The sequence below is a fragment of the Aphelocoma coerulescens genome, chromosome 5 (genome assembly GCF_041296385.1).
Source record: "Aphelocoma coerulescens isolate FSJ_1873_10779 chromosome 5, UR_Acoe_1.0, whole genome shotgun sequence".
Lineage (NCBI taxonomy): Eukaryota > Metazoa > Chordata > Aves > Passeriformes > Corvidae > Aphelocoma > Aphelocoma coerulescens.
This window is the reverse complement of record NC_091019.1, coordinates 31,843,813-31,863,737: the sequence shown is the minus strand read 5'-3', so window position 1 is coordinate 31,863,737 and position 19,925 is coordinate 31,843,813. Positions and strand designations below refer to the sequence as shown.

The 19,925-nt window shown below is 40.2% G+C and overlaps 1 protein-coding gene across 8 annotated transcripts in view; it reads left to right on the top strand.

Annotated features, from left to right (window-relative positions):
• RGS6 (regulator of G protein signaling 6) overlaps positions 1-19,925 on the top strand; it is a 297,223-nt gene that overhangs the window by 90,952 nt on the left and 186,346 nt on the right. Inside the window, exon 1 of one of the 8 annotated variants that reach the window (XM_069017523.1) lies at positions 8,272-8,295. The exons of the other annotated variants lie outside the window; for them this stretch is intronic. The gene's annotated coding sequence lies outside the window, so the exon portion shown is untranslated. Of the gene's footprint in view, positions 1-8,271; positions 8,296-19,925 lie in introns of those variants that run through there. 8 annotated transcript variants of the gene reach the window in all.

Sequence of the window (19,925 nt, the reverse complement as noted above, 5' to 3'; positions counted from 1 at the left end):
CAAGAAAGATGATCTCTATGCCTCTAGTCCCTAGCCTCTGTTCTTGCACACATGCATCAGGCAGAGCAGTGAGGTAAGATACAAAGTAGAGTACAAAACCTAATAAATAACCTAAATAATTAATTGCTATAAAGTTACAGGTTACTTTTTGGTGAAGTTTTATTGAAATCTGAAATAGAAAAGTTCACTGATTCTTAGTAATTGTTCAGGTGAGTAGTAAAACTGTTGGGTACAAAGTAGATATTGATGTGCTAGCAGGGAAACTTTGTGAAGTTTCTGTAGAGGAGAAAAGCCTGCCCTTATTTTAAAACTGGGGCCTATCTACTGACCTGACCTGACCCATAGCTGAAAAATCTATCTTAAACATAAACATCCGTGTCTTAAAGTCTTGTTAGAAAATAAGAACATTCTAGTTGAAAATGTACCATTTGCAGTGTAAGGTCTGTTTTTACATGTAGAAATACAAGTGAATATGGAACACAAGGTGAGTGGCCTGTGGCTGGCTTGTGGAGCAGACTTAGTGTGGTGGCACTGGTGAAAGCAAGGGGAATCGAGTGACTGTTCCTTATGTTCTCACCCAGATGAGACAAGAAGTGCTCTGCTGTATGAGATGGGCACAGTTTCTGCTGTGCAATGGGCACTTCTGTCTGTAGCATTGCCACTGATGCAAAAGAAGCCTGGTTACACTGGTTGGGCTCATATCTCTCTGATCTATCTGCACTTGGAAGTGTGTTTCTGCAGGTTTGGTTCTGAGGCTGCATCTGTGCAACACAGGCTCACTGGGAAGTGAATTGCACTAAAAGAAGTTGCTATTAGTAAACAGTGCTTGTTTGTTGGGTTTTTTGTACTGTTCCTCAGAATTCACACAGGTCTGTTGCAAAAGAGACACTTACTCATTGTCAGGAAGATTTCTTTTCCCTGAGGCTTCAAGGATCAGGCTCAGTTCTCCTGATGAGAACACTGCTAGGTTGCAAGTGCTGGTTTACTCTGGGAAGACAATCATGTTCAACAGCAAAAAGGAAGTTGATCTGAAACTTTCTTCTACACTCAAGTCTCAATCAGAAGTGTTTGCCCTGCAGCTACCAGAACTGGCTACAGCTAATAAGCAGTCGTGCCAAGAGTAGTGGGAGGGGTTTGGTAGAAATAAATTTCCTTACTTCATAAACATTGTGGATCCAAACCTCTACGGCTGTTTTACCCAAAAAAAATTATGCATACATGGGAAACTAAGTAGCATTTCACTGTCCAAATGCAGAGATATCAAGCCACATCTCACAACGTGGAGAAGTGTTGGCCACTAGAGAATTAGGATGGTTAAAACCGTGCAGCTCCTTCCAGAGTTTTATTTCAAGCTGTTCTGATTGTGGCAGTTTTTCACAGAATGAAGGATGAGGAATAGTTGGTGCTGCTGGTTTTTTTTTTTAAATTCTGAGCTGGCCTAACAGTGCCTGTCATGTACCAGGGGTATTTGGTTTGGGATAAAATCAATTTTCCAATTTCTCTCAGAGAAAGTAACTTGTTGACATTTTAGTCCAAACAAGTATACAGACTCAAATATCCAAAAGGGTGGGCACAGTAGCGCTTCTCCCATCAAAGTTTTCAGCTGTTGAAGAGATTACTGTTTTACTACCTCTGTTACAATGTGTTGTATCAGATTGCATTTCTCTTGGAGATCTGGAGGCTGAATAGACCTCTGATTCTAGTTAAAAATCTGTTTCTGTTTCTGACACTACCTCTAGATGAGTGTCCTGGGGTATTGGTTTGTTTGTGCGAAGTGGCTGTGGGTACAAGGTGATAAGGACACTGGTGTGATCTAGTGGAAGTGCTTGAGGAAAGAAGGTCCTTTGGAGAAGAGGCAGCCACAGGGTTGCAGGGACTGTGGGATATGACAAGCTTGGGAAATGCAGTGCACTTGGACTTCCCCATTTGGCACATATCTTCCAGTGTCCACTGACAGAGCTTCAGCAACAGAAAGGATGGAACAGCCTCTGTGAAATGCTGAATCTTCCTTCACTCTCAAAGAGAAAAAAAAAGTATGTTGGATTTATTGCCTTGCCTTCTGTAGATCCAGCCATTTACCTGCAGATACTATTGCCACTGAAGTCTCTATAGACAGACATCTATAGAGGCTCCAGGTTTCTGGGCATATTGCTCATGGAAGGGGGTTTTTATACAGCTACTGTCTGCTTTGTCCTGAAAACACAACCAGCTGCTTTTTAGACATCTTGAAACTAGACCACACATCTACTTTACAGTAATGCAAGGGGCCTTATTTACTGAGACAGAAAGTTCACTGGTGAGGAAACTGTCAATTTTCATTGCCTATGTATTACAATGCTTGCATAATTAAAAAAAGCTGGTCTGCCTTCCATCTTGCAAGTGATGAAGTCTTATTATATTTTAAGTGCCTTTTGTGTTGTGTGACTCAGAACATGAACACTGCTCTGCCGCTGTGCAGTTTTTGGTTCCAGCTTCCTCTGACTCAATTGCATTTGGCATGGTTTGACCAATTTTGTTTTTGAGGTTTGATGAGCACCTAGCTAGCTACCTATCTCTCTACATCATGTTATAACTTTGGCCTGGATATAGAATAAAATACACTTGTCTGATCAAATATATACAAATAAATCAAGATGAGTAGAGCGGGAATCCATTGCAAAGCTTGTTTAGTATGATGTATACTACTTTCTAGATGTTATCTCTATCTTTTGATAATGACTTTAATTCTTTGCTGTATGCCATTAAGAAAATAATTTGTCAGAACTGAAGAGAAAGAAAGAAAAAAGAGAAAGTAATAGAAGATGCTGAAGTGATGGAGACTTGCTGTCAAAATAAGGCATTTGTGTAAGCTGCCTGGCTGCTCTCTAATCCTCAGGCTATAGAACAGGGAGGACTCTTGTGCTGGCAAAAAGTACCCTATGGAAATAAAAGGGGCTGCCATGGTAAAGGAGAATAGGTGGCTGTGATCATTCCTTTCCTCTGCCGCCTACTTTTTTGCTTAGAGGTAGAATAAATTATAAGCTACCTTCAGGACATCCATCAACTTTTGGATGCATTAGTCATATCCCAGCTTCTGGTCTTGCAAGTGTAATGCCTCCAATTACATCTGCAGCTGTGCACCTTCTTCTTTCTTCTTGGTCTGGCTCTCCAGGCTGCAATGGCATCAGTCAATGCAGAATTCTCAGGTTGGCTTCCTCTTCTGTTTCTCTGCTCTCTAAGTTGTGCCTTGGTGGATTCTTCATAGCAGCAGACTGACTCTTAATATTTGGACCACCACTATAAGCACTCCAGAGAAGATCAAAGTGGGCTTATCAGGTCACAATGACCAGCTGGAGGAGGCCAGGGATGGAGAGAGCTGAGGGAAGGCTGGAGACATGAGGGTGTCTGGGACAAGAGCTCTGATGTCTGTATTAGGAAGTATTTTGTGGAGTAAAGGGCTTTGAGCAATGGGGGCGCTGGGTTGAGAAGCCCAGGTTGTCTTTATTCTCATAAGGTTCTCGTTGTGACTTTGCCATTTACAACTGTATGTAGATTCAAAAGGAAGGTGTGGAAGACTGATATGTTCCCAAGATTCCACAGAGGTTAATTGTTTTTCTTCTTCAAGGAGCTCTTATCATACAGAAGTAGAGCAGTCCCACTGGAGAACTAAGTATTTGAGTCTAGCCTAAACACCAGCAGAATGCAAAATGTTTTGGATGAAGAAAGGTAGTGTAAGCTTGAACTCTTACCAAGCTACAGACAGGCTTGCTTGAAGTAGATTGCTGATGCTATTGATCTAACAATGCAGAGATAAATCAGGCATAATATTCCTGCATCTGACATGAACAGTGAGGACAGCACCTCCAAGGGGTTTAGGGCACCCGGAGCTACATACCCTGTGAGACGATGTAAAAGGAAATGTTTGCCTTGTACAGTTTTCAAGCTCAAATAAGTAGGTTTAAAAGCTGGGCCATTAACACTCTCTGTTCCAGCTTGTACATGTCACAGACCATAAAGCTTCCTGTAGAGGAACCAAGTAGAGAATCTGTGGTTTCATTTGATTCTAGAGATTATTAGGAAGTGAAGATTGAGGCAGGGGGTCAGATTGATTCTAGTCCACCTCTGCACATTTGTGCACTCTTCCAAGGCCATGCACGGTGGAGCCTTTCTGGTATCAGAGATAGGATAAGATATTCTTAAATACTCAGAATTTGTAATTTCAGAAGTGCTATTTTTAGAGAATGCATGGGTTTTTTAGTGGGTTTTTACCAGGTTCAGGAGGACATTTTTGTACTTTGGACCCAAATGCAATTCAGTGATTACATACATTTAAACACAGGCCCTGGGTGTCTCTGCCTAATCTCCTGCAACCCTCTGTGGAGTTGAGAGTGTAATTCTGAGCCTTAAAACTGCTTTTTATGTAAGGAAGGCTGACATTGCCATAGCTCAACAAAAACCTTTCATTAAAACCTGGTACCCCTTTTCCACACTCCCTACCCTTGGCTTCCCTGCGGATATCATTGCAAAGCTGGCATCTGAGTCAGCTTGTGTTCTGTATCAACTTACACAGATTTTTGACTAATGGTCAAAATTCTATCCTCTGTGATTCCAGTAATTTTTCCACTTGTAATTTTATTTTTGTTTGAACCCTGAAGGCAAAATGACCCGTGGTCAGGGGACCATTTCAGCCCTGTGCTTTTGTGGATTGAAATCTATGCTGTGGGCAGCGTGAAAGAGAACCTGATGAATTTGATTTCACAGGGGAGTAATTTTTAAGTTCTGTTGAACCAATGTTAGCAATATTGAGTACTTTAATGGAGTGAGCCTGCCAGTTGCTGACAGGGTTTTCAGCATCCTGCCATCTTGCTCAGCCAGAATCATTTAAAATTGACATGGTGCTGAAAATGAGGAGGCTAAGGAGTCTGGATTTGATGACATATCCATATGTGGGCATGTTTTAAATGTATCAGGATAATCTTGTTTGAAGGTTCTGTACACCAGTGGTGCGTGTTTAGTGCATTAGAAAATGGGATAATTTTGTATTGGGGCAGTTGTTTCTGGAGATATCAGAACATATACTTTTCTGAGCTATTACAAAGCATATAAACTACCCTATGTTGGAGGTGGTGCACCACATTGCTTAGCTCTGGTGATGATGGAATTACCACTTCCATTTTGCTAGGAAAAAGCTTTGGGGGCTAGAGATTGTGTTCATTTAAACTATAATAGCTAGGAGATCCTGTGCACTTTTGCCATGGGTGTTTGACAGTGAGCTTCTTACTCTGTCTTGTGCACCCTGTTTTTCAAGGCTTGATTATTTTATAACCCTCCAATTTTTGGCTGGAGTAGTGATTTTTAATATTTTTTTCTTAGTCCAAAAAGTGCCCAGTGAATCTGCAGGCTACTTGGGAAGTTTCATCATGAGCAGTTTTCAAAGCATGAAAGGTTAAAATAGGGGTTTGGTGTTTTGAGAGGCCTGAAATATGGGAAAACATGCTCCCCTAGGTTTTACAAAGAAAATCACAAATTTGTAGTCTTTCTTATAGGAGTATGTGCAAGGGATAGCTTAAGACTTGGGTGATGGATATGAATTTGCCTGTGAGGCATGACACATGAGGTTCCTAGAAAAGGCAAATCAGAGAGAGATTAACTTTCATTGTTCTGAATTTTCGCCTTGGAGCAGCCTCTCTCTCTCCAGTGACAAGAGAAGAAGCTGGCAGATTAGCTAAAGTCATTGCAAATGCATCCTTTTATGTCCTGAACATAAGAAATGGCACAGGCATTCCTTCAGCATGACAGTAAGGATGCTCATTTTGGTATCTTGGTCATGTTTCACTTGTGAAAATGGTATCATTGATTCACCTCCTGTTTTAATTGGGTGCATTAACTTCCTTTGCATGAGGGGTACTGAATTGTGTAACTGCCTAGCACAGAAAGAGCTACAGGATCAGTCATGGAGAATGGAAACTGTAGCTTATTTTACTGCTGTGTACTGAGGGCTGTACACATCTATCGGGAAGGGCTGCTCTGGTATTTGCCTGGTGGTAGCAGACAGGTTTGGGAGCAGAGGCTTGGAGAAATAGGAGAAGAAAAGGGGGGAGGTGGGTTGTAGCTCAGTGATTAAGAAAAGATGTCCGTGACTCACCCTCTTCTAACAGAGCTGGAGAGGCAGAAGGAAACCAGTCCTTTAATCCTTCTCATTGTTTCTGTGGCTGCCCTTGTTCTTGGAGGTTTAAATTAAAGGACCAAATGTGGAATCTGGGAATTTTTCCAGATACACTTTTGAAGCATTCTTTGACTGTTGCAGAACTGATTGCACTAAGCAAAGTGCAAACTGTCTGTCCTTGCACTAGAGAGTTAACACTTCTGGCTGGACTTACTTATTCCCAGTCTTGGATTCTAGCTATTTTCCACCAGAGAACCCATATAGTTCTGAATTGCATCCCAGCTGTCCTCCCCAAGTTCCTGTTGTTCACCATGGCACATGTCTGCTGTCCTGCGTGGGTAGATGGGGGCAGACAAATACTTAAACATCCCCTGAGCAATATAAATGCTGCACAGTTAGTTATTCATTATTGCTGACTTTCTAAAGCAGCTTGTGTTAGATGTATCAATGTGCCTGGCTTCTTTTTTCTCATCTCTCCGGACAGAACAGCCTGGCTGGGCCAGAGACTTTTTGTTGCAAAAGGCAAAATCACCTGCCTGAAACATAAAGCTCAGGTCTTGGATATCAGATCTCATAAAAAAACTTTGTAAATAAGAAAGTTTTAAAACTATAGGTGGGTCTGACTTCAGTTTCATATTAATTTCATAAAATTTTGTGACACTTTAACTTATTTAGGGTGTTCTACAAATCTGATGTTAAGCAGCTGCATAACAGCACTCTATTGTAGCACAATCCTGGAAGTAATTTATTTTGAATGATAAGTGATGTGGTACCTACACAGGTCCCCCAGCCCCCCCCAGTCTGTCTCAAATATGCACTGTTATAATATTTTCAGAACATCTGAGAGAGTGGATTTAACTTACCGAGATGTACACAGTATAATTTTTGCTCTCTAGGGATTTCTGCCGATTTGCTGACAGAGATGGAGCACTCAGTGCAGCACAGTGCTTTTTGTTTCCTGGCCTCTGCAGCTATGTCACTGTGCTTGCAGAGCACACTAGTAATATGCAGCTCTCGTAGCATCACTCCAGACAGTGCTAGACATAGAATGGCACTGAAATGAATACAAACACGAATTGTTTCTTTGATCTCTGTAGACTTCCCACAGGCTGCTGTTGCAGGTTTTTTTCAAGGTCATCAAGTGTTGGTCATAAAGAAAATGCTGGCTTTTGTGCCTGTGATTGGCTGGCTAGAAAACATATTAGTCATTGAGATAATGGGAAAAAACCACTTTGTTTAGATCAGACACTCTTTGAGCATGGTGAAAAATAATTGAGGACAAATTGTATCTTCTGGGCATTAGAATGGGCAATAGCAACCAACCTACCGTACAAATAGTTCTGAAGTCTTAACCACTCTGCTGAAATCAGCTATGGTTTCACTAAATCATGATGCAAATGTCCATTTAGTTTTAAAGCTTAGGTGTCCTTAAGAGAATAAACATGTTTGGCAACACAGTCCAATTATCCTACTCGGATTTATAGCCATACAGCTTCAGCTGAATTTTATCACTGAAAAAACAGGATGGAAACCAGGGTATTCATGTGTTCCCAGATGTTACTGTGAGATAACTCTTATTCCCAGCTGTTAACAATTCTAGTGAAATAGCCTTTTCATTCAACCTAGCCAACAGCCTTTAAGCCAAAGATGAGACTTCAGTTGTTTTATTAATTCAAAAAGCACAGGGATTGTGTCTAAATGCTAGTTTGAAGAAAGACAGAGTAGTTCTGTTTAACCAGCAAGTGATGGTGCTACTGAAGTCCCTCTCATTCAAGTGAAATGTCATTTGCCAATTGTACTCGCAGTCCTGGAATTGCTAAACAAGAAGTCTCTTACAGAGAATGGGCTGATATTTGTAAAGCACTTTGTGATTCCTGGAGGAAGGATGCATTATAAATACATGTACAATTACTAGCAAAGTTTATTTATGTGCTTTGAAGACACTGTTTGTCAGAACTGGATTGCTGCAAGGCTGAGCTCACTGTTCTGCCCAGAGTCATGATGGCTCTGGGCACTGTCATATTGCACTTAGCTCAAGTGGGTTGGCGCTGCCTGGGGTCCTTCTGGCCAGCTCCATTTAATCACCCAGTGTACAATCACTGCTGAACTTGCCAAGAACATGCTTGTGCAGTGGAAGTGCCCTGCATAAGGTATGTTATTTGAATGCCTAAATATTTCTACGTATTTGTAAAGACAAGCCTAGAATGACAAACCTTAAAGGAGAAATTAGTGGTCTTCTTCAGGCTTTGGTATGAGTGGGTGCAAGGCTCAGATCCAGAATTTCTGGGGGATGCAGTATTCTTCCCATTTTCTTCTGGTCTCCTTCCCTTCATACAAGGCTTTCAGATTCGAACATGGAGCCACTGTCAGACACCTTCTAATACTGCACTATGGGTAGAAGACTCCAATAAAATTTGTGGTGTTTCTTTTAAATAGATTTTTTAAAAAGGAATGGCTTAAAATATTATCTTTGGCTGCAATAAAAGAAAATACTCTTCTCAGATGTGTTCCTAACAAAAAGGCTGCAGCGTTTTTTCAGTGAGGTTATTGAAATAAACTTTTACATGCAGCACATGAACAAAACCCTAACTTAAACTCTGTTGTTTTGATACTTGGGAACAAGCATAAGCAAGATATGAGAAAGACCAACCAAAGTATTTTAAAATATGCATTTTAAAGTAATTCCCAAGTAACAAAATAGCATATTTTTCATCAATAAGTAGATGCAATCTACTAATTTAATCTGTCTTTAATGGGTTTCAATGTGATTTCGTCTTTGTTTTTAATACTAGAACATTTAGGTATTTTAAAGCTTGGCGTGGCTAGGATGGGGGTGGAGGGATTCCTTTCTTTTCCTCTTGCCATTATCAGAAATCATTTTTCTGGCTGCAGAAATTCTCTCTCGGTGCATCCTGAGCAGCTTTTTGGCAGTCGAAAATAAACAATCAGCCATTTTTTGTAATGCGTTGTGGTTTTTTGTGTTCAGCCAGACTGAAATTTACTGCTTAGAGAGCAGCAAATACTTATCATATTAATTTATTTCTCTTGTCTGTGCAGTTCAAGTGATATCAATTCATGCCTTTTCCCATTTCATGTCTGATGAAGAACTACTCCTTCCAACGTAGAGCTGGAATTGAGGAGCTAGGATTTTGTTCCTTGGGAAGAATAGCTGTGTAATGGATCAGGATTGTAGTTAAAAGCAAGGGAAAGGATAGTTTCTGACTCTCAGATAGTGACAATATTTTTTCTATAAACAGCAATTAAAAATAGCTCTATTTGTAAAAATGTATTTGCAAGTTAATTCTAAAGCATGTACAAGCATGCCAAACATAGAGCTATAATTCCCAGAAGAGATCTTCCTGTGATATCAAAGAAACTTAGAATCAAGGCAAAATATATGTAATACTGCTTGCACATACCTTCTATGAGGATTTCCAGGGAAGGCTTATTGTTTGCACTTTCTAGTGTATTCCAGGCCAAGATTTCCGAAGGCGGCTGCCCTGCCTTGTGTGCCTATGCAAAAAGTATCTTTTGCAGTACAGATGTTCACATATTCTATAGGCAGTGGTCTAGGTCAGGTGTTAATAGAACTTACTGTAACTGTGCTGCACACGTACAAGGGTCCCAGACCAGGACTCTTCATTACTTTGCTGCCCTCCTATGTACTGTTCTCTTTCTAGCAGATCTCAGGCTGTGATTAGCTTTTAACTGATGCTGTGGCTTTTTCCCTAAGAAGAATTTTCCATCTTAAAGTCTGTATTGCTTTCAGATCCTTTATCTAATTGTAAGTTTTAATGATAAATTTTGTGTGCCCATAGGGTAAAACCAGCAGCTGTATGTCATTGACTGGCATTCTTCTAAATTAAATTTTGCAACCATAGCAGAAAAGAAACTTCTGAGTTTTATTTTCTTTCTTCTAGTTCTTGTATTTAAGACTGGGGATAGTCATACTCTGCTAAGTGATTCATATGTTCTGTGATTTACAGTGATAAGATAAAATGTAAGAAAATAAGATAAACTAAATTAGAAAATATATCTCCCAATATAGTGTCTTAGCCATTGTTATGGCACCATAACTGCAAGAGAAATCAAGTTAACATTTTAACTTCTAAAAATGAATGCATCTCTTAAAAGCACAAAAGAGAAAAACAAGTTCAGCCTGCCCTAAAGACTCCATAGAAAGAGCTGAAAGGTTCTGCAGTCCTACATCAGATCTCAGCCAGGGCCACACACACACTGGCACAAGGTGCTTGCCCTTGACGAGGTCACCAGGCAGAACCAGGCAGGATGAAGCAGTTCTCCAGAAAAGATCTGACTGTGCTGTGCACCTCAGCACCTACGGCAGGACATGCTGCCTTAAAGAAAAAGATCTCTTTTCTCTTACTATGGTTCTTTCTCTCTGCCTCACTGGACCTGTGCAGTGTGATAACTCACATGTGGATCCATCTCCATGGCCATGATTTGAAGTCACACCCCAGTAAAAGTCCAGGTTAACTGGAGAACAATGGCATATGATAAAAAAAATTCCTGCGGAAGCCAGGAAAAGGTCTTGGAATCCCATACCTTTCTGTCATTTGCTTAAAGCTGCTGTAGTTCCCCTGTGACAGCTGGTCATACCTGTATTGAATGTGTTTCACGGCTCTCAGTTCCTGATTCATCAGGACAGCAGATATTCTCTTTGAAATCAGCTCTTCAGGTTATGGCTGAGTAAAAATCTTTGGCCTAATGCACAGAGGCTTCACCTCTTGAGAATCTTGACCATAAACCTTTATCTGTATCCTTCATTGCCATTCTAAGGTTATATTGTTATCTCTCCAAAGCCAGGGCTAATTCTGTATTCTGAATTATTATAATGTCGTGTTTACCGAAAAATGAAGTTAGAGTGAGACCCATTCAATTAAAATTCTGGTAGCATACTGAGTCCTGAAAGAGACAGCTACTAAGGCACAAAGAATAGAAATATATGTTACATATGTAATATCTATTTTTTTATTCTATAATAGGAGATTAATACCAGGCAGTATATCAGCAGCAGTTACCAGCTTTCACAATTAGTTTGACAGATTACTAATTGCTCTACTTCAAGCAAATGTTTTCAAAGTAGATGACACAAATAAGTGACTTTTGCTGTTTATTTGGAGTCTGTTTCTGTAATCTCAAGTAATTTGAGGAACACCCAATACTGGATGGTTAAGACAGTAAGACAGCTTTATTTTGTGTAAAAGATTTCATGCAGACTGTATCCCCAGATGCCTCATGGTTTTGTCATATGGTCTGTTTAAAAGAAAAACCAAACAACAAAACACCAAAAAGAGGTGAACCCAATTGGAAAGACCTGGGTTTTGGTTTATGTGTCCATAATTTTGAAGAGGGTGGTTCACGACAGCAGTAAATTTAGGAGTACTTTTGGCTGTGAGGGACAAACCTGCTGTATATGCAGTGGTATCACTTTCTCAGTGATATAGAAAAGAATTTAGTTTCAAGCAAGGGGAGAAAAGATATGCTTCCAGATTTTTTCAAGCAAGTGATTTGATGAAACATAACTAAAGAACTGTTCCAGATGGCAGGATTTGCAGAGAGAGATGCTACTGTATTTAAGAGCAACAAGATTAACTGTATGGGCCAACAAGAACCAAATGTTAAATCAAAATGGAGATCAGAGAGACTGTAGATGCTGAATGCACAAACAATCATGAGCTACAGCTTGAAATTACTGTGTGACTTGATGTTCAGTTGTGATCAGTTTGAGAGTAGTGCACCATGGTCATGCTTTTGTGCAAAAGGAAGAATGAAAGGTATGACTGTTTATGAATACAGCAGTCTGAAAGGGAAGTGGAATCAAGAGAGAAAAGCAAGGTGATGGTAAAGTCCAAGACCTTAAGATACAGAGTTGCAAGCATAAAAGTAAAGGAAAAAATAGTGGTCTTTGTGTTGTCAAGACTTGTAAGAGTTTTTCAGTTTACATTTCAATTAATCTACATATCTTTGTCTTGAAAAGTCGTAAGAGAGGCTAAAGGTGATCATGCACATCATTTGAAAGTTTATGATGTCTTCTAAACCCTGGTGACCGGTGCAGCCACTGAATGGAGCAGTGCTCTCGGCCCTTTCCCTCCTTGTTGACATGTCTGTTTGCTCATTGTAGTCAGAAGACTTGGGGGTTTGAAATGAAGTAAATGCCATACCAATCTAATGAAGTTGTCTTCTAACATCTGCAGGTCTCTCAAAATGTTTGTATAGGAATGTAGGGGGCAAGGCAAAGGCTGCATTTTCTACAGTTGTCTTAGGCTAGAAGGTGAGGGAATTCCCCTGTCCATCTTCCTACATTTGTGTGTGCGAATCAGCAGAAGCAGAGAAACAAAGTTATATATGAGAAAGGGCTGAAAGGTAGAGTTACCATTTTAATGCCATCAAATAGAAAATGTGCAGATGAAAATGTTGTGCTGTGGCAGTATTTGCACTCTCTGATTTTTCTTCCGTTCATTTATTTTGGTGTCTGGATCTATATGAATTGCTGCTACTCTCAGAACTGTTTCATCTTACATGTCTGAACTGTGCATTCATGCCTAGCCTAGATCAAAACCTGAAGTCATTACTATCTGTGAACTTTCTTGTGTATTTGGCTTATTAGTGGGCTGGTGATCTGGCCCATAACTGCCAGCACTGGTCTGTAAATTACCACTGCACTAGTGGTAGAAATAATTGTGGTATTAAGGCTGGTAATAAAGTGCATTTTTATATTATTCAGTGACAGCAGTGTTTTATCACTCATTTCTTGAGGAAAAGTTATGAAATATGGTTCCTGCCAAAGACACAATATGCAGTTCACCATTGATGTGTAAGTAGTACATCAGTTTATAATTGTGTAGGGGAAAAAAGTAGTTTAAAGGATATGAGTAATCTAATGAAAGATTTTAAAAATAAAACCAGATCATTACAGCAATATACAGTCTGAAATGTATGGCCTTCGCCCTGACATGGAGAGCATGCTTCTTTCTTCTTCTGCCTAGATGTAAGCTCTGTGTGTTTCAGTTCTGTGCCTTGCAGAATTTGTAATGATTTCTAAAAGACACAACAAAGAAAACAAAAAGCCTCAGGAGTTCATGCAGATGGCAGGAATTTTCACTACTGGCACTGTGAAGAATCCTGATTGATTTTACATCCCCTGCCTTCCCAGGAGCGCTCACCACATTACAGAGTAACAGCTGACAAGAACCAATTATAAGTGTAAAAAAAAAGGCTTTTATACATGTTCCTATGATAAGCAGAACAAAAGAACTTAGGATATTCATGCATTTTGCCAAAATGCGGTCAAATCTAATAATGAAATGTTTTAACTTGTTACCAAGTTAATGGCCTGTCTATAAAAACTGGAGCTGGGAAGCTGTTGTTTGTGGCCAAGTTTCCTCTGAAACTGTAGCTTTATTGTGAGTTTGCTGAACACATAACTGCAGTGTCAGTAGTGAGAAACAAGGTAGTGAATGCATTTTACATGATGTTGTTAATGAAACATTACTCCGTCCTTTTTTTTTTTTTAAGCTGTGCTTTAAGAAGTCAGTTCTTGCCCTCCTGCCCTTTCTTTAGCTATTAGTGGGACAAATGCCTGGTGCTATTGGTGTGACAAGCAACTCCAACAACACATTTATACCATCTGCTTTCTCATTGAAAGGCCTTGTGTTATCTCCACCATGACCTGCTGAAATTGTAAATGCAGTAGATGTCAACATGTGGTCTCTTGGGGGAAAAAAAGTTGTTGGCTTGTACCAGAACTTTGTCTCTGCTAAATTCCCCAGTATCTGTGGCCAAAGTACTGTCATAAGGGACAATCTGTGGATTCATTTGTTTCTCTGTATCCATCCATTGAAACAAACCCTTGCTTCTAATGTTACTGAGGAAGAGAGGGAACAGATGCCATTCAGGACACAATTTGCTCCTGAACAATATGTGCAGGAAGAGCAGAAACCAGATTAATGCCATGTATCTTCTCCTTGAGCAATAGTGATCCTAAGATGGAAATACTATTTCAGCAGACCACATGATTGGTGCCAGTCTCATGTTTGAGAGCATATGCTGGTGCTCCTTAATAAGAAATGATAATATTCACTGCTGTAAAAGGCCTTTCTCTGAACTGTTGGATCATTTAAATGCTGACATATTCAATGATGTACCAAGATTAAGTCCAAGTGGGTTTTAGACAGTTTTCTATGAAATTACATTAGAAGAGCTATACTTGGTAAAGTCCTTCTGCTTACTTGTGCCTAAACTGTGGAGTATGAAATCAGCAACTGTAACTGATCACATGTTTGGAGTAAAGTTTTACCTTATGGCCTATCTGAAATACCAACATGGGAATGTTAATCCCCCTGTCAGGGAGATGGTTGAAATCCTTGTCCCCAGTAGAAATGTTAATCCCTGTTGAATCCACGATGGATTCCCTTGTCTTGGCACAGCACTTGTCTCTAGTGTGTGGTGGAGGAAAAAAACAATCCATCAGTGAATTTACAGTTATTACAACATGGCAACTTAAACCTGTCATGTGGAGTAAGGCGTGTGTTTGGTGGCTAAATGTATAGGTACGCCTGATTGACCAGGTTCCCATCTCTTCCTTTCCAGAAAGAAGGTGGATTTCACAGCTTCCACAGGCCAACCTCTCACTGGGAAAACCTTGGCTCAAATTTCATGATAACCACTTCTTTCTTGCCCTGTTTGTCAGCTGACACTACATACTGTTATAACATGTTCAGTAAAATTCAGCCTTTGAAATGTTGACAAACTTTTGTTTCATTTTAGCTGAGATAAAAATGGGAAGGTATTCCAAGATGACCTGTTTCTAACTGCAGCACAGGACCATTTCAGCCATATATTCATCATCAGAGTCCAACCTCATTTTCACCTGGCAGAGCTCCTTAATAGTGCAACTACACAAATGAATAAATTAATGAAGAGAAACCCAGCCATTATGAAGCAAATATACCCAAATACCTTCTGATACAGGTTTTATACAAGAAGCAATATTTCTCATAATTTTGCTAAAAAATTCTTCCCCATGAGGACAGTCAGGCAAGGAACAGATTGCCCAAAGAGATCATGCCATGTCTCTGTCCTTAGAGGTTTTTGATCTCCAAGGGGTCAAAGTTCTAAGTAACCCGGTCTCACCTCACAGCCAAGTCTGGCTTGAGAAGATTGTGCTGGAGACTTTCTAAGGTCCCTTCCAACCTGAATTTTCCTGGAATTCTATGAAGTTCTTCAAAGTAAATGAAAATAATATCTGCTTAAGAAGAGATATGTGTTATGTCCATGAACTGAAAAATTATCTCTAACTCAGGTTACAGCTTAGTACTGTACTTAGCAACTTCAGTAAAACTGTGTATCAATTTCATTCTACATCAGCTTTGCAAAGCAAGACCTGAGGACTGACTTTTAATCCCCAAACAGTTTCCACATTACAACCTTCCTGACTTGTACTGCTCAGTTGGCAGGGCATGGTGATTTGTTCTGTAATGACTTCAGAAAGTCAGGTGAGAGAAGTTGCTATGAAACAGATTTTAACAGTAGCTGGATTTAACCTTTTTAGGAGAGCATTTGGAGTGGAGGTGGGCTGCTGACTTTTCTGTTTAAAGCAGGGAAAGGGGAAAACCCCATAGAATTATAGAATATCCCGAGTTGAAAGGGACCCACAAGGAAAATTGAATTCAGCTCCTGGCCCTGCACAAGACAGCACCAAGAATCACACCATGTGCCCGAGAGTGTTGTACAAACATTTCTTGAGCTCTGTTAGGCTTAGTACTGTGACCACTTCTCTAGGGAGCGTGTTCTGGTGCCCAACCACTCTCTGCCTGAAAAACCTTTTCCTAGTATAGAGCCTAAACATCCCCTGATACAGCTTGGTGTTTTCTGAGCCCTCCAATTTGTCAAGATCTCCCTGCAGGGCTTCTCTGCCTTTGAGGGAATCAACTTGGTGTAATCCAATTTACTGTAACTTTTTGTGCCTGACCTGTGAGCCATGTCCTTGTCACCTGCAAACCCACCCCATTTATCAAGCAGCCAGTTGAAACATATTTTAAAATTAACAGATTCTGCCATTAGTAATATTTTCCTATTTTTTCTAATGCTTCCCTTGCTTTAATTCTATTTTGGTATTTTCAATTCCACATTTATGAAACATTTGTTTTCATCCTAAAGGATGGTCCATTACGTGACTCTTGTTTTCAGGGACATGTTGGGTCAAACTCTCCATGTTAATTTTTAATCTGTCCTTGCCAGGTGGTCCCTTTTGTGCCTTTAAATCATTTTTCTTCTTCCAGAAATTGCCCCAAAGCTAAAAGCTTGTACTCAAAGCAGATCCTTTAATGTAAGTAAATGATAAAAGGGAATGGGGAAGCTCTGAAATCCACAACATCTACAGGTTGTTGGTGATGGGAACAAACTGACACTTCTCTTCGCACAAAATCAAAGTTGCCTAGGTGTATAAACAGATTGTGTTTCATCTTTGGTGAATAAAATTAGTAAAACGGTAACTTTAGTGAGATGATCATGATGAAAGTACTGTGTGATTGTGTTCTTTACCATTAGTGGTTTTGTTCAGGAGCCAACCAAAATGTCCTTTGAGAGATAAGAAGACAGCCACTGTGGCATGCTTTGAGATAGCAGCAAAAGTTCACTGCAAGTCTGCTAACAGTTTGTACCATAGTGAAGAAACATAAGAAGATAATTTTTCATAACACGGACCTCAAAATGAGGCCAGCGTTACATACCATGCCCTGCATAAGCTGCTGGATGCTTTGCATGAATTAGATGCTAATGAAGTTGTTGCCCTCCATTTTTGTCTGACATGGAAGTGAAGCTTACTGCTTTCTGTAATGTTTCACAAAGCATTTATCCTCCTTCCTGCAGGCATATCAGCACATATTTCTATTTCCCAATAATGGCCCTTTTGGGAAGCCGTGTGAATCCTTAAGGGGCTCTCATTTCAAATGCATTTCATTTAAGCATGTAACAGCAAAATGTTTCTCAGAAGTGCTAACAGGTTTGCAGTCTGAGGAACAAGAGTCCTGGGACCATTGCAGGTCTCTACTTTTGGCTTTTTCTTCTAACAGGATAAGGTGTAGGACATGACAGAAGTGAAACTGCACAAATAACTAAGGAAACGCACTTGTCTGTCAACAGAATTGGGTGATGAACATCCAGAGATCCTTCTGTCATAAGTATTTTAGAGCAATATTCCAACCTCACTGAGATAAAAACATTTGTATATGTCTCTATATATTTATACCGATATATAAATACACATATAAGTGCATACATACATATGCTCATTTGAAGATCCATAAAGCAAGACAGGAAGTTTACACTGTCAGAATTTTTTTTTATGGTAGTCTCAGTGGCTGTACAGTAGCAGAGGCAGGTCTGCTTTTCATTTCCTAGAGCAAACTTTTAACCAAGCATGCATTGAAATCTCCATTCCTTTTTGTTCTGAGCTGTTTCTGTGTAAAACTCCAACTGGGGGACTTCAGCTCCTCCTCCAAAGACTGTGGTGATGAATGCAGTCAGAAAACTTCAATGAGCCATAAAAAGTGCCAGTGTGACTCAGTATATGATTATGTGCCTTGCCTTGGGATCAAAGCTGTGTTTGGGCAGCAAATAGTCGTTGGCCAGAATTCTGGTGTACGGGGTGTATTTGCACCTTTCCCAGTGTTAGACATGAGATGGGAACATTTCATACCCCTCCCCACTGCTCCAGAAGATCCAGGGCTCCCTGTACATCCCTAGGGACCTTCCCTGGCCCATATGAAATGCTCCAGCTTGTTTATAGCACTTGAGGAGCAGTGATAATTTGAGGAGCTTCACTGGAAACATGGGCATTTCTAATTCTAGGAGAATGAAAGTTAACAGAAGAAGGAAGTGGGAGACACCTTCCCCCTCTCTCCCACCTGTGACTCTCATCTTTTTCTGTGCCTCAGCTTGGGTATAATACAACAGGTGTTGCTGAAACTGTTAAACATCTCTTGAACAGTGAGTGGTACCAGGGAGCCCAGGCAGTGGTGTGGTGGGAGCAGGAAGAACCAGTTCTGTAGATACATTAATTAATCTGAAAACATGGTCTATTATTTCCTTCACTAAAGTCTGCTAGCTGTTGTGGTGGAAGACAATTTCCATTTGTATGTCCATGGACTATGAAATGAGCCATGCATTTGTTCGGAGGCAAAACAAGTAGAAAAGCATAGTAATATTGTATAATGTGGAGTTAAAATTAGATCTCTTGATAACTTACTGAAATAAACAAAATGTTTTGCTTAAATTAAAGCCACAAAATGATAATACATTAATAACAATAGACTTAAACTAGGTGGGAATTTTGTGTCTACTTTCTATTTCTCTTGATTCGTTGGCTTGTACATCAAGGATTTGGCCAGTTTGTGTTCACTTCTAGCAAAGATGTCCTGAGCATGACTTACCAATCTTTTAACTACCAAACATCCCCAAAAGGCATCCCATCTTTCAGTCCTGTGTTTTTTCTCCTCCTCATGGGAGGATTGCATATACAACCCAGTAAAAGTTCAAGGTTTGCAGTTAGGATCTTCACTGTATAAAGTTATAAAGTCTGCCCCTGCATTACAAATTTCTTTTATTTTCAAGCTCTCTGGGCAGTTGCTTAAGTGTTCTTAGTTTGTTTTCTTCTGTGGCTCTGTTGCTGTACCCTTGAAACAATTATGGATATGAGGATGACCAGATTCAGCAACCACGGTGCTTCCTAGTGTCAATCCGTGTATGGTCTTGGGGGAAGCAGGTGGGCATCTCAGTGTCAGTTGCTTTCTGTAGTAACCTTGGGTGTTTGGATGGGCTGGAGGCCACAAGTTAAACCTAAACTTAGTTTCGTGGCACTGTTTTTCATGAAAGAAAAAGCAGAGCAGTCCTGAAAGCATAGAGGAACAGAGACTGAGACTATTCTTATTTTGTTGAGAAGTACTGCAGTATCTTCATTTCAGAAAAACATGTGGAAACAAATGACTAAGAGTGAATATCTTGTACTTCTATGGCATCCTTGATCTTCAGTGACATGACTTTTGTAGTTGTTTATCTCTTTAACTCGAAAGTATCCTGCAGGTATTGACAAATATTTTCACAGAATAATAGAATAGTTTCAGTTGGAAGGGATTTTAAAGTTCTTCTGTCCAATCACCCTGCAATAAGCAGGGACATCCTCAACTAGAAGGTTGCTCAGAGCCCCATCCAACCTGACCTTTAATGTTTTCAGGGATGGGACATCCACCACCTCTCTGGGGAACTTGGACCAGTGTCTCACTACCCTTATTGTAAAAAACTTCTTCCTTATATCTAGTCTAAGTCTACCCTCTTTTAGTTTAAAACCATTAGCCTTTGTCCTATTGCTACAGGCTTTGCTAAAAAGTTTGTTCTCTTCTTTCTTACGAGCCCATTTTAACTACTGAAAGGTCACAATAAGGTCTCCCTGTAGCCTTCTCTTCTCCAGGCTGACCAGCCCTAGCTCTGTCAGCCTTTCTTCATAGGAGAGGTGCTCCAGTCCTTCCTCTGATCATCTTCACGGCCCTCCTCTGGGCTCATTCCAACAGGTCAATGTCCTTCCTCGTGCTGAAGATCCATCCCCTTAGTAACCTTGCTCTCCAAAATTCCGGTACCCTGTTTCTAAAGAGCTTGGCAGGAGTAAGTCTGCTGTCAGAAAGTGCTACATGAGGTGCCAGGCAGGCAGAGCAGTCCCTGCTTCCTGTAATCTGTGCCTGCAGACAGCTGCCACTGTGGGTCTTTG